Genomic DNA, 14,806 nt, shown 5'->3' with positions numbered 1-14,806 from the left:
ATAAGAGTCCACAAGGAGCTCTCAGTCCAACAAGAGAGTTAAATATGTTCAAAAGTACAAATTATTGCTTTAAAAATTATAACAAACCTAAACTCAGGGTAATATGGGAATACAAACATGAAAAGAAATTGAAGAATGTTAGGGAGAAGTTTGTGAATTTAAGATCTTACAAATAAACACTGGGAACTAATAGTAGTTATTAACATTTCAAATATCTATGAAGTTATTGGATCATATGAAGATCATCTTTGTGTGATTTCCTTTAGGTATAGCTACTTCCTAGTGTGTTCCATTTAAGACAATGTCCTTTTACTCTTCCTCAGTGTAGAAGATTTGGGGTAGAGGTAAAACATCTGGAAGTTGTGTGGATATCAGTATAATCTGAATGGTTGGTTATGCATTTCAGACAGGTCCTGTTGATCCAGTAGTAAGTACTCATGGTACTGTTACCCATTTCAGTGATAGTGCCATAGACTAAATAAGGAAAGAACTGAGTTGCTCTCCCAGCATGAGGCAAGCTTCGTAAGTGCAATGTACCAGTCCAGTGCCTAGTCTTCTGCAAAAAGTTTTCTATCAAACTGATGCTTCTCTGGGTAGTCAGACTTCGAATTGACTAAGACTAGCATATTAAAGCCCAGTGATTATTTTATTATGTAGCAACAACCCTAACACCTGTTTTTTTTCACATTATGAACAGTAACAGAAGCAATCTAATATTTATTATGATCATTTGTAACAGTCTTTTAAAAAACTTTCTTTCAAATATAAGAACATCTGGTCAGATATGCAAACTCTGAAAATTAGCTGCTTTAATTTCTTTTTAAACACAGGGAGAGTTACTGGAAAAGAAGGTAAGGTGAATGCAGATGCATGTGCAGACAGGGTGAAATTTGTAGACCCCTAAAGCACACTGTAAATGTCACTCTCTGCTAGCAGGAAGATAACTTTATTTTTTTAAAAATTAATAAAATGTGTAATTTGGGAATACTGGCAAAGAAACTACTTCCAATATTTTAATGTAATATTCAAATTTGAATTTTCAGTGTAATTCATTTCTAAAGTAATAAAGAGGAGAAAGAAGATGCATATCATTTTCTTTTAACCATTAAATGCCCCAGTTAACTATTAAGACCCACTTCCATTGAAATACATTCATATGCATATTCATTATTTTATCAATTAAATAATTTACATATATATATACACACACACACACACACACACACACACACATAGAAGGGGATATAAGGGGACTATTAGGTACTAGGCATTTAAAAAACTGAATGATCAACATCTACCATTTGCCAGTCACTGTTTTAGGAATGAAGAATGCTACAGTAAAGGGGAAAAATTAACAGTGCCTGACCTTAAGATGTTTATATAGTCTAGTGGGGAAGAGAAATAGAGATGTGGATAGCAGCTCATACAAGGATAGGTGATATCACAAATAAACTATGTTACTGATTGAATCACACTGTCCTAAGGCTAATCTGGCAGATAGTTTACATCCACTTCTATAGAATCTGGCATTCTGTGATTCTGATTTGTGACAGACTTGTTTCTAGACTAAAGCTGCAAATGCCTTCTTAGTATATTCTAAAACTACTGACCGGATTTCTGCATGTGGAAATGCTTGCTTGAACCTGTAACTGTTTCCAAACAGGAAACAATATTCCACATGGTAAAGGCAAGCTGAATCTGCTATTGATCTTTATAACACAAACATTGGGGGAACTTCAATGTCCAGTCACGGAGTTCCTGAAATCATGCCCCTGAATAAATCTCACAAAGCATGCCAGATGTAGAGGCCAGATGCAGACTTACCTGGGTGGAATTTGATTAGACTTGGGAAGTAGAAAGATACTAAATGCAATTACATTCTGATTCATTAGAGACCAAAGTTTAAAATAGTCAAGTTATTTCCAAGATACAAGTCTTTCAATATTAAATGCATCATGGTGACTAGAATGAGTTATGGGACACAGCTCACAAGGGTGAGACAATGATAAGTAATGAGTGAATGATGTGCAGAATTTAGGACAAATGAGATCAAACTGTAGTTTACCATCTCTTTCAGGATAGTTTTTTTTTTTTTTTTTTGGAAGTTCTCCAAATCATGTATTTCAGAAGGTTCTGGTTTAAGAATTCTATTTGATGAAACATCAGATGTAGAAAACACTGCCCTTTCTGCTAGTGAAGTATGTTTTCATTCTGCTGCAAGTTCATGCCAGGAGAAAATATTATTTTTCAAATAAAAAGTATCATAAGTTATCTTAGACCCTGTACTAGGCTATAATAACTGTGCTCTTTTGGCTTACATCAAATCAGAGTTGATAATCAATTTTGCATCAACTATGCCCTGGAGATGTTCAGGAATCGAGTGGGAGACTTTCTAGGAGGTATGGGTTTGAGAAATTCTACAAGTTGGAATTCTTGGCTAGGAAATTATTTGATATCTCTTTCAGTGCTTCAGATTTGCTAATAACCAGCTCTAAAAATTTATACGCAAAGAATTTACTTTTAGTTCTTCTATATCCATAACAATATATATCATTTCCAATATTTATACTGTAAGTCCCAGTAACGGACAGAATGTACTAATTATTCAAGAAAGGAGTAAGCCCCTGTGGCAGGTAAACCTAAACTCTTTCTATTTCAGTCCATACTCAGAAACAGTCCTTATCATAAATTAACATACTTGCAAAATGTATTTGGCTACAAAGCCCTTTGTAGATGGAACACATACCTCCAGACCAGTGGTCCACAGAACACACGCTGGAAAACAATCCATTCAATCACTCTGGTACTTAGAGAAAGAAAAATCCTATTTAGATGAACACTAAAGTATTATTCAAATAACTTTTAACTTGGCCCTTTAGGTAATTCTTCAATAAGTCATGGGTATATACATTTACATACAAAATTATGCCAAGAATTATACATGAAGTGTGTCCATAGGTGTTTTGTTCTTTGATGAAAAGGAAAACCAGATGCTTGTTGACATTATCATCAGCAAACACTTGTTTAGAATCAGGCCTATAATATCACTAGTAGCAATGGGGCTTCCATAAAAAGAAATACTAAGGATTTTAAGTCTTAAGCTGCTTTCAAATTCATGGAAAGGCAAAACATACACACAGAACAAAAAGTAAATTATACAATATCATAGAAATGTATTTTATAGTAGAGCAAATAGCACACATGTATAATGGCATAGGGATTGGATTATTAATTTTAGAAAATGAAAACCAGGTTAATATAATGAAAACTCATAGATTTTAAAAAGAGGATACTTTGGGAGAAAAACTCACACATGTATTAGCTGTGTGAGCTTGGTAAATTACATTCCTTTCTATGTCTCAGCTTCTTCATCTTGAATATATTTACAACCATGTCTACATTTCAGAGTACACATACCTTTGTATAAAATACCTGTATTAAGGCTGATATTTAATTTAGGGTAGTTATTATTATTATTATTTTATTGCTATTGTCATGTTAGATTTAATAGAAAGATACATGATACATTCAGCTACTGGTTACTTTTCCTTACCTATTTCTGAAGAAGAGACTTTATGTAGATTGTCTGTCTTCAGCAGTATGTTAATTTCATGCTAAACTTTATCCTTAGAATGAGTATATTATTTATAATAAAATGTTCCATTTGCTCACTCAGGGATTTCCTAACCACTCAGTTCAAACCTCTTGCAAATATTTTAGCAAATCGTTAGCCTCTGGCATGACTCTGCTTGGCTTTCAATCAACTCCATAGTCTATTATATCAGTGCTACTTTCCCAACTGCAGTACATCCCTGAATCTCTTTCCCTTCCAATGTCTGCTTCCTCTGCACCTCACTGAGGGGAAAAGTGAGCTGCTGAAAGAAGATGAGCAGCCTTCCAGTCCTCCTTTGTTTCAGATGCTGACTTTGCTGATGTTGAATGAATTCACTTCCTCCCACTGTAGTTTTCCCATTTACACTCTCTTTCTTTACACCTCAGATTAGATTGATCTTGTGATGTAGATTCTGCACTCACTGAGAAGACTGGACCAACCCAAAACCAATAGTTTACAAAGCATTAGCTAGAAACTCTTGGGATTGTCTGTGTTTATCCCATTTCTTCTCCTAATATGGTTTTAGATGGCATGTTGTAGATGAATGCTGTCAGTTATTTCATAAGTATTATTTTATCATGTTAAATACAGCTTTAATTCTAACTTTTCTTTCAAAATTGATGACAGTCTTTTTAATAAAATACATGTAATAAAAAAAGGTTAAAGGCATAATTATAGATACTGTTAGATTAATGTCAGGGATTCCCAAAGACCGTTTCTATGAGTGTACTTCAAGGTAGTATCTCAAATTAGAGAATTATGTCAACAGAGAAGGATTATTTGTTTGCTACTGTAAAGATATATGTTAACATTTCATTTAGTTGCTTTTAATGCATTTTATGATCCAAAAGACTATTATTTGATAGAAAAACCATTCTGGTAATCTATGGCTGTAAAGAAAATGCTGTTTACCTCAAGGCACCAATATGATATGAACTATATATTAGATTATTAAGGAGAGCATTACCTCAAAGTCAAAACCTGACCATAACTCATAGAACTGCCACTATTGTAAGATGGAAATTGTTGATAGAAATGCACTAGACAAAGATATCTTCAAAGAGCCTGAAGAAGAACAATGTTTATAAAAGCAAATAATAGTAACTACTACCACAACAAAACACTTATTGAGTGTTTATGAGGTGTCAGGCATTGTGCTAAGCACTGGCCTTGGATTATCTCACTTACTTCTGGAGACCAACGTCAAAATATTGTGACATTTGGCTTTAAACAAATGAACTTTTAGGTAGACCTGCTGTATATATAGACTTCACATGATTATCATCGTTATCATCATCATTATCACAGTAACTTATATATAATGTATCAGATACTTGTCTGAGTATTTTATATCAATGATCTCATTTAATCCTTACAATTGTCCCACTGGGTCACTACTAATATCTCCATATTACTGATTGGAAATCAAACTCTGAGAGGACACGTTGCCCAAGATCATTTTTTCTTTTCTTTTCTTTTTTTTTTTTTTTTTTTTTTTGAGACGGAGTCTCGCTCTGTCTCCCAGGCTGGAGTGCAGTGGCGTGATCTCAGCTCACTGCAAGGTCCACCTCCCGGGTTCATGCCATTCTCCTGCCTCAGCCTCCCCAGTAGCTGGGACTACAGGCACCCACCACCAAGCCTGGCTAATTTTTTGTATTTTTAGTAGAGACAGGGTTTCACCATGTTAGCCAGGATGGTCTCAATCTCCCGACCTCGTGATCCGCCTGCCTTGGCCTCCCAAAGTGCTGGGATTACAGGCATGAGCCACCGCACCCTGCTGCCCAAGATCATTAATTAGTGTCAGAGCTATGATTCAAACCCAGGCCTTACTTAAAGTCAGACAAACTTGATAGTTTATAGGTCAATCACGACTTATTATAGATTGCCTCCTCAAACAAGAAAAGGGTAGCTTGCTGGGATGGCAGCATTCTAATAAATTCTACCCAGTAGTACATACCCAACAGCCAGAAAATGGCAAACCCTACTTCTTTCTCCCAATATATGAGACTTTCACAACATGTAGACCTTATTAAGTAAAAATTCAAAGTTTGTGAAAGCTTGTGGAAGAGTCCATACTTTATCCATAAGGCAACATGATACCTAATAAATGCTTTTTCTTGTCTCTTTATTTCAGATTAAATCCTCTATACTATTATGTACTACAAGGGCACGATTATATGTCACTTTGTGATTTTAAAATATCTATTACTAAATAATGGCACTTTAGTTAACCATGAGAGGATAAAGTAGCATTATCTGACAATGGACAGAATGAACTAATTACCAACTGGTCCGACCAACAAGAGAGAGATATGCTTCCTACTGTTAAAAATATAGAAGTGTGACCAGTCAGAATGGCTACTATTAAAAAGTCAAAAAATAACAGATGCTGGCAAGGTTGTCGAGAAAAAGGAAGGCTTACACACTATTAGAGGAAGTTTAAATTTGTTCAGCCGTTGTGGAAGACAGTATGGAAATTCCTCAAAGACTTAAAGACAGAAATACCATTCAACCCAGCAACCCCATTATTGGGTATATACCTAAAGGAATATAAATCACTCTATTACAAAGACACATGCACACATATGTTCCTTGCAGCACTATTCCCAATAGCAAAGACATGGAATCAATCTAAATGTCTATCAATGATAGACTGAGTGAAGAAAATGTAGTACGTATATACCACAGAATACTATGGAGCCATAAAAAAGGATGACATCATGTTCTTTGCAGGGACATGGATGAAGCTGGAGTCCATTATCCTTAGCAAACTAACACAGGAATAGAAAACGAAACACCTCATGTTCTCACTTATAAGTGGGAGCTAAACAATGAGAACAAATGGTCACATAGAGGGGAATAACACATAATGGGGCCTTTCAGAAGGTAGAGGGTGGGAGGAGGGAGAGGATCAGGAAAAACAACTAACTGGTACTTGACTTAACACCTGGACGATTAAATAATCTGTACAACAGCCCCCATGACACAAGTTTACCTGTGTAACAAACCTGCACTTGTACCCCTGAACTTAAAAGTTAAAAAAATATATAGAAGTGTGATGTTAGCACAGGTTTAGATATTCATTCATTCAGTCAGTTACCAGACATGAGTATGTATGGGGCTCTGGGGTTAAGTCTTAAGGAAGAAAGACAAAGGCCCTGACCTCAAGCACATTACAGTTTAGTGAAAAATATCACATTTCCCCAAGTCTGCACATTTAGAAACAAGTTCTTAGATTATTTTCAGAACATAAGAGAACTTCTCTGAAAATACCATGACTCAATCATACAAAAAATACTGACTCTGATGTACTACTACGGAGCCGTACAACAATGGTAATTTTCAATAAAATAACTGAAGTGAAAATGATGCTCTGAGTTAGAAGATTCTTCTACCAGAGGTGTTAATGTGCTCCAGCTCATTAGAGGATTATATCAAAAAAAGCTGAACTGACGTTCACTTTTTTGTGTGTTTTGTGTCTTCTTTAGGCTCCTTCCCCCAGTTATTTTCTATATCCTTAAAGTGTCCCCTATTATTTTGACCACACATGCACTGTAATGGAAAGGACATGATACATTCAGCAGAATTACTTAATTAGGTTTTTGTGAGCAGTATGTGCCAAGTAAGCTAGGTTTGCTTTCTAGCCATAAAAATGTGCCTGCAGTGCATGCCGTGTTCTCCAGGAGGAAACACAGTGATTGATGTGATGATAAAATGATGAAGGGAAGGATAAAGCCAGAGAGAAAAATGTCTCAAAAGGGAAATACAGTAGGGTAGCAGCTGCCCCCATGTTAATTGAAGCATAAATTTCAGAAGCAGGATCTGAGGTTTCATTTCAAGCATACACTGAGAGTGAGTTTGTGTGTGCGTGTGTGTGCGTATGTGTGCATATGTGCACTGCTGTGATAAACACACAAGCTCTTTTCATCCTTTGTATGAAGGGTTTTAAAGTCAGTTTTATAAAGGAAAGAGTTGCAAATTTAGAAATGTATTGATTTTCATTGGAAGACGTTTATTTAGTCAGCATTTAACAGAGAATAACAGAATCCATGAAGGACAAGTGTTCCAGGCACTACAGATACAATAGGCTAGAAACCACACATTTCTGCACTCATGGACCTGAACGCTCTTAGTTTATCATTTCTTTCTGTACATAGCTTCCCTACTTCCGCCCCACCCTTTGCCATAATCTTTTTAAAAACATATATATAAATCGCTTCATTTTCACTTTGAACACCACCATAGCTGTGTATGCAAAAACACTACAGTCTAGCCGCTACCGATACATCCAGCCACTTCTTGCATCTCTCCCGATATCACAATTTCAAGCTTTCCATTCCTCAAACATAACGTTTATTTTTACATAATGGCGACTTTGTCAGACTGTACTCTGAGCCTCATATACCTTCATACCAGTTTCCCATCCATTAAAACTCCCTCCATTTGATTGAAGTGCCACTGAAATGCCTCTGAAGCTTCATGCTTTTTAATATTTCTAACAGTTTTAACAGTCCTTCATCTTAATTTCTGGGTAATTTTGCTTGGAATATGTCATTAAAGCTCTCAGTTCGTTTGTCGTGAAACGAGCTGTTCATATCTCTGTTTATATGGCTTGTTATTTTGTTGTTGTTCTTTTTTCTTTGGTAGGTGTGAACTACTTGAGGACAGGGCGGGGAGGCTGCTAATTTGTTTCTGGCCACATGCTGTTTTACATGTGTTAGGCTTTTAAAAAGTGTTTAGAGGGCAAACAAATATGCAGCCAGAAAGTATTTAAGAGTCACATGAGATTTTTCATGAGGGAATCAGCTGCCTCACTAAATTCTCAAGATTTTATTTCAGAAGATCTAAGAATGTGAAGAGTTACATAGGTGAGAATGCCCACTGCTCTCTGCAGAGAGCAAGGGATGTATTGCATACACAGGTGCTATTTAAGTATTTTTCATGAATCACCTTGGGGAAGGCATAGCCCATTAATGGGGCATACTATTATCAGGAATGTTTTCAGAGATCTCATCTTTTATATCCTGTCTTTATAGCTTAATGTTGCTTCTATGTATGAGCCTATAGTAATGTAATCCTAAGCTTGGCAAATCTTTACTTTAAAAAATGCTTTAAGAAAGAAAAATTGCTTCTAAGCTTAGGAACAGTACAAATTTTTATAATTTTGTTATAAACTTCTGAGAAACAGAATTAGGACATCTTGACACTCTTTCTACCTTATGGACAAGCTAATATACATCACCATAAAATAATGTGACTGCCATTCATACAACAGAGAACAAAAATAAATTTAAAACTAATGTAAACTATAAAACTATAATATATAAATTTTCTGTTCATTTTAAAACACTTAACCTTTAACCGTGAAAACATATTAATTCACTGTCAAATCTTTTATATTCCAGAGGACACTTCTAAATCATATATTTGTACACAGAAAAGTGGAATGGACTATCTCTGTACATCCTGATTAGCAGGATTCACTTTGAAGGGCTATGTGAGGAGAAGTTTTGCGTTATAATACTTCGATCAAAATTATTTGTCCATTTTCCCCATACTTATGACTTACACAGTTCAGAAAGATAAAGTATTCCAAAGAAAGAAAGTGCATATCTCACAAACAGGGGAGCTCTTCCTTTGTGACAAGATAATTATTAATTGCATTATCTTATCATTATTTACCTTCAAAACAGACTTAATTTTATCTTCCTTTCAAAAAGTTGTTCTTTCTGTACTTAATTTGAGCTAATGTGTTATCAAAATCTAGGGCAATATTCAGAGTTTTGACCTCTAATGGACTAAATATCCCAATGTTTAAATTGCTTAATTAGCTATTCTTGCACTGAAGCATCTTCTCTCTCCAGTCTCTCCATTTTTGGAAATAGTACCCCACTCTCCTGGGCACTCAGGCTAGAAACCAGGAAGCAGGACAAAGAGGTATTCCCTCCACACTGTAATTCAGGAATGCCAGAAAATTGTCTTCTCTTTTCCCCATGCCCTTCACACAAATTCCTCCTGGCTCACTGATGCCTGAAATTCCATCATTTATTGCTTTGGCTCACAGCCAGGAGAAGGGATGCCAGGAAGCCATGTACATGTCTTCCTTTCTAGTGTTGCCCTGGTGCCAGGCACTCTGTTATTGACTCTCCATCATTCTTCTACATTACATCTTTTTCTAAGTGAGGGAACCAAAGCTCAGAGAAGTTAACTAATTTTGTTAGGGTCACAAGGAAGATTGATAGAAGATATGACAACTGAACCCAAGTTGGGTTGACTCCCAAATCTGATTTAGCTACTATTCTAGCTTAATATTTATGTGCGCCTAGCGCTGTATTAAGTATTGGTCTTACTGGATACCTGTTTTCAGGGCAAATCAGTGGAGCACCTGAGGAAAGTGCCCTACCCATATCAACTTACGCCTCACCACTGCAGTGCACTCGGCAAGACTTTGGACTGCCTGAGGTCATTCTCTGGCTCCTGCTCTCTCCAGCAACGCTAATATGGCAGACTAAAAGTGTTACAGAAACACCAGGGGACTCAGTCTAGGTCCTGCTGCTCGCGGCACAGAAAGCCAATCACTGACACAACAATATCGCCAAGGAAGAAGGCTTTAATTGGGAGCTACAGCCGAGGAGATGGGGGCTCAGTCTGAAATCCATCTCCCTGATTGACTAAAACTAGAGGTTTATATAGCAGGGAAGGAATGTAACAATGTGTGAGAAAACAGGAACTGGGGAGGGGCAAGGAAGCAATCATGAGGAGTGAAGGGCCTGGCATCTCATTGTCCGGATATGGGTATTTAGTGAGTTTCAGTTATTTGATACTTTATTTTTTTTCAGAGGCCTGAACGTCATTTCCTGAGGAAGGAACTCAGAGAAGACAAATGTCAGTTTCAAGCTTTAAGATCAGAAGGGTCAATTTCTATGTGTATCTTAAAAACTATCCATGGGACTACTGGGTCGGTTTCAAAAGCGTGGGAGAATTAACTCTCCCACCCCAACCCCAGCAGCTCTCAACCAATGACTGATGAGAATGGTGTATATAAGGGGCAGCTCCCTTGCCTCTTGCGAGGAAAAACCGTGCACTGACTCTCAGAATTATCCACTGGGATTAGGCTCCAGTTGTCCACTTAATGACAGTTTTGATAATACATCCTTTATCAGCTGCCCTTCTTACCCTGTCTCAGTTCCCAGCTTACCTATAGATATTTCCTGGCATCCTTTCCAAAATAATCTAATCTATTTGCACTTGAATCTTAGTGTTGGGGTTCCCAAGGTCTGCTTATTTGGAACCCAAAATAAGGCAATCGGCATCATCCAAAATACAGATTTTCAGGAAGAGAAGGATTGGTGGACTTTGAGATCATCAGGCATTGAAGTGAACAGAAAAAGAGCTGGGCCGCTCTCATTTGTTCCCAAATCATTACTACATCCACGTGTTCCTTAGCCCATCACTCACAGCTAGGGAGATGGCATCACTTGTTTGTCTGTGAACAGATATTATGCCGGTTCTAGGGAACAGGGATAATGCAATGAACAAAATGGATAAAATGCTCTGCCCATATGGAAGTTATAGTCTAATAGCTGCCAAGAGATTTTTTTAAAAGAACCAAATGGAACTTCTAGAATGGAATAACACATATCTGAAGTGATTTTACAAATTTTATAGGCTTAACTGCAGGAGAAAGGATGAATGAATTTGAAGCCAGATGAAAAGAAACCAAGCTGAAGCAAATAGAGTAAAAATATATTTTTTAATGAACAGAGGCTCAATAATTGTGGGACAATATCTGACATGTAATTAGAATATCAGAAGACGCAGACAGAGAGAATGTGGCAGAATATTTACTTGAGGAAAATGATGGCAGAATTTCCAAATTTGAGAAAAAGTAATTCAACTTGTAGACCCAAGAAACTTGGCAAATTCCAAACAGGATAAATTTAAAGAAAATTACCATTAGGCAAGTCATCAGCAAACTGCTAAAAACCAGAGATAAAGCAGCCAAAGAAAAAAGACACATTGCATATAGAAGAACAGATCAGAAACAACCAAGGCAGAAGACAATGGAAAACCATCTTTAAAGTGCTTATAGGGGGAAGAAAGACCTGTCAATCTAGAATTTCATAACTAGTAAAAGTATCCTGAGTTATCCTAAATGAAGCCAAGTGAGTTATCTGCATCATTTGATCTGTGGAAGCACTTGTTTGGATAAGTTAGGCTCCAACATGTATCAAAGGGACAGCAGAGTGTGATCGGGAGCCAGCCTGCCTGAGTCCAATTTCTCTGACTCCAGCTCTCATTAGCCAAGTAAACTTGGGCAATTTTCTCACTTTCTCTCTGCCTCACTTTCTCATCTCTAACATGAGGATAACAATAAGATCCACCTCACGTGGGCATTTTATGGATTAAGTGAATTATTTTATTTCCAACAGTCTGAGGATTTTCCCGGTATCTTTCTGTTACTGATTTCTAGTGTAATTCCATTATGGTCCAAGAACATATTTTGTATAATATCAATTATTTTATCTTTATTTTTTAATTTGATTTTTGAGACGGAGTCTTGCTCTGTCACCCAGGCTGCAGTGCAATGGCGCGATGTTGGCTCACTGCAACTTCCACCTCCCGGGTTCAAGCGATTCTCCTGCCTCAGCCTACTGAGTAGCTGGGATTACAGGTGCCTGCTACCATGCACAGCTAATTTTTGTATTTTTTAGTAGAGATGGGGTTTCACCATGTTGGTCAGGCTTGCCTTGAACTCCTGATCTCAGGTGATCCACCTGCCTAGGCCTCCCAAAGTGCTAGGATTACAGGCATGAGCCACCACACCTGGCCCTGATTTTTTTTTTTTTCTTTCTTTTTGAGATGGAATCTTGCTTTGTCGCCCAGGCTGGAGTGCAGTGGCACGATCTCGGCTCACTGCAAGCTCTGTCTCCCGGGTTCATGCCATTCTCCTGTCTCAGCCTCCTGAGTAGCTGGGACTACAGGTGCCCGCCACCACGCTTGGATAATTTTTTTTTTGTATTTTTAGTAGAGACAGGGTTTCACCATGTTAGCCAGGATGGTCTCGATCTCCTGACCTTGTGATCCGCCTGCCTTGGCCTCCCGAAGTGCTGGGATTACAGCCTTGAGCCACCGCACCCGGCTGGCCCTGATTTTTTAAAAATTATTTTTATTTATTTAGTTTTTTATAGACAGAATCTCACCCTGTCACCCAGGCTGGAATGCAGTGGTGCTATCATAGCTCACTGTAACCTCCAACTCTTGGGCTCAAGCAGTCCTCCCACCTCAGCCTCCTGAGTAGCTGGAACTACAAGCACACACCACCATTCTCAACTAATTTTTTAAAATTTTATAGAGATGAGGTCTCACTTTGTTGTCCAGGTTGATCTCAAACTCCTTGTCTCAAGTGATCCTCTCACCTTGACTTCCCAAAGCACTAAGATTACAGGTGTAAGCCACTGTACCCAGCCACAAATTCTTTTATTTTATTTTTTCTTATTTTTCTTTATTCCCTTTGATATACACAATCAACACACAAATTCTTTTAAATTGTAAATGTCTGTTTAATGACTCAGGATACAGTTTATCTTGGTAAATATTACCTATGCAGTTGAAAAGAATGTATATTTTGTTGTTGGGTGGAGTGTTCTATAAATGTCAACTAGATCCAGTTGATTGATGGTATTGTTCGATTCTTCTAAATCCTTGCTGATTTTCTGTCTGCTGGTTGTAGTACTAAGAGAGGAATGTTAACGTCTCCAAAAAAAATTTTTTTTTAAGTTTTTCCTTCTAACTCTGAGGTTTTGACATGTAACCCAATTTTGTGGTAAATACTGAAATAAAAATAATTAGGATTAACTCTAAGACTTAAAGGTATAAGACTATGGAAGTCTATCCCAAAGTATTTTCGCTACAGTTATGTGTTAGATGCCAATGCGATGAAGCAGAGAACTCGGTTGCACTTTCTTCTACTAATGTATGCTGTGTTTTGATGTCCCTTTCATTTACAGACTGTCAGAAGTCTTCTAAATGTGAGTAATCCACTTTGCCACTAAACAAGACAAAAAAATTATTCACCAGCTCAGTTCATCAAATAAACATTTCTGCCATGAGATTGATAATCTACACTATTTCAAAAAATTTTTAAATTTGTAGATATTTGGGTTTTATACTCTCATGATATCATCTTATATGCAAATAAGTCATTAGGGAATTGAAAGTTAATGTTTATTAAACTTTAAAAGATTGTTTTCAAACACTTCAGAAGTCTTTATTTATATCCAAATAATTATGTCAGGCTATAATTTACTGACTGAGTTCCGTTTACTTTATTTTCAGAAAGTATGAAAGCTGTATTTGTAAAAAGCTTAAGGTGCTCAAGCATTAGTGACATAGAATAATCTCCATCCATTGCTTTCTAAATAAAGGAATTTTACATACTTTTTTCCGTTTCCATACTTGAACTTAAAGAAAAGCTTGCTTTGCAATGCAGAAAATTCAAATAAACTGTTAAAGTTTCGATAGTCTTAGAGTCAGAAGACAATAATAGCTTGTAGTTTCTTCAGGTAATTATGGACAACATATTTAATTTATGTTGTAGGAGAGGAAGCGAGTTAAAGAGAGAGATAAGAAGATCTGACCAAAATATGGTTAACAGTTGGGAAGAGTTTCCAGCATGTAATAGAAAAAGTAGATAAAAGAGTACTTGAATAAGAGTGCAATATTTTAAATCCTCAGAGCCAAAATAATACAGTATGTCATTGTATCACCATCTTAAATAACAGGTGAATAGATTTAGAATGATAAATACTTTCAAAGAAATAAAAGAAGAACAATGGTATAATCTTCTGAATTGGAGTAATCTTGAAGCACATTTATAAGATCATACGCCATGAACTGATATTCACTTCTATATTGTGTAAAATATAAATACTTAACGGCAACACTTTCTCTAATGCACCTTCAAAAGTACAACTGTTTATGCCATTAGAGTTCAGAATAGTAGCTTAAAGAGGAAATCTTTATAGTATTGGCCTCTACAGTATTCGTATGCCTGCATTATGTGTATCTTAAAATAGCTCCTTTCTCCTCTTGAGAGTAAAGGGACTCAATTATTACTATATGCATTCTCCTAAATCCAAGGGAGCCCCATTCTTTAACAACCTGCTCTGTGGACTTAGAAAACAAATAGAA

The 14,806-nt window shown here is 36.7% G+C and overlaps 1 protein-coding gene across 1 annotated transcript in view; it reads right to left on the bottom strand.

Moving 5' to 3' along the window:
• Nucleotides 1–14,806, bottom strand: part of LINGO2 (leucine rich repeat and Ig domain containing 2) — a 349,057-nt gene that overhangs the window by 334,065 nt on the left and 186 nt on the right. The gene's annotated exons all lie outside the window — the stretch shown is intronic.

This window comes from Gorilla gorilla, chromosome 13 (assembly GCF_029281585.2).
Source record: "Gorilla gorilla gorilla isolate KB3781 chromosome 13, NHGRI_mGorGor1-v2.1_pri, whole genome shotgun sequence".
Lineage (NCBI taxonomy): Eukaryota > Metazoa > Chordata > Mammalia > Primates > Hominidae > Gorilla > Gorilla gorilla.
Note: the sequence above shows the minus strand (reverse complement) of the source record. Positions and strands in the feature narration are given on the sequence as shown.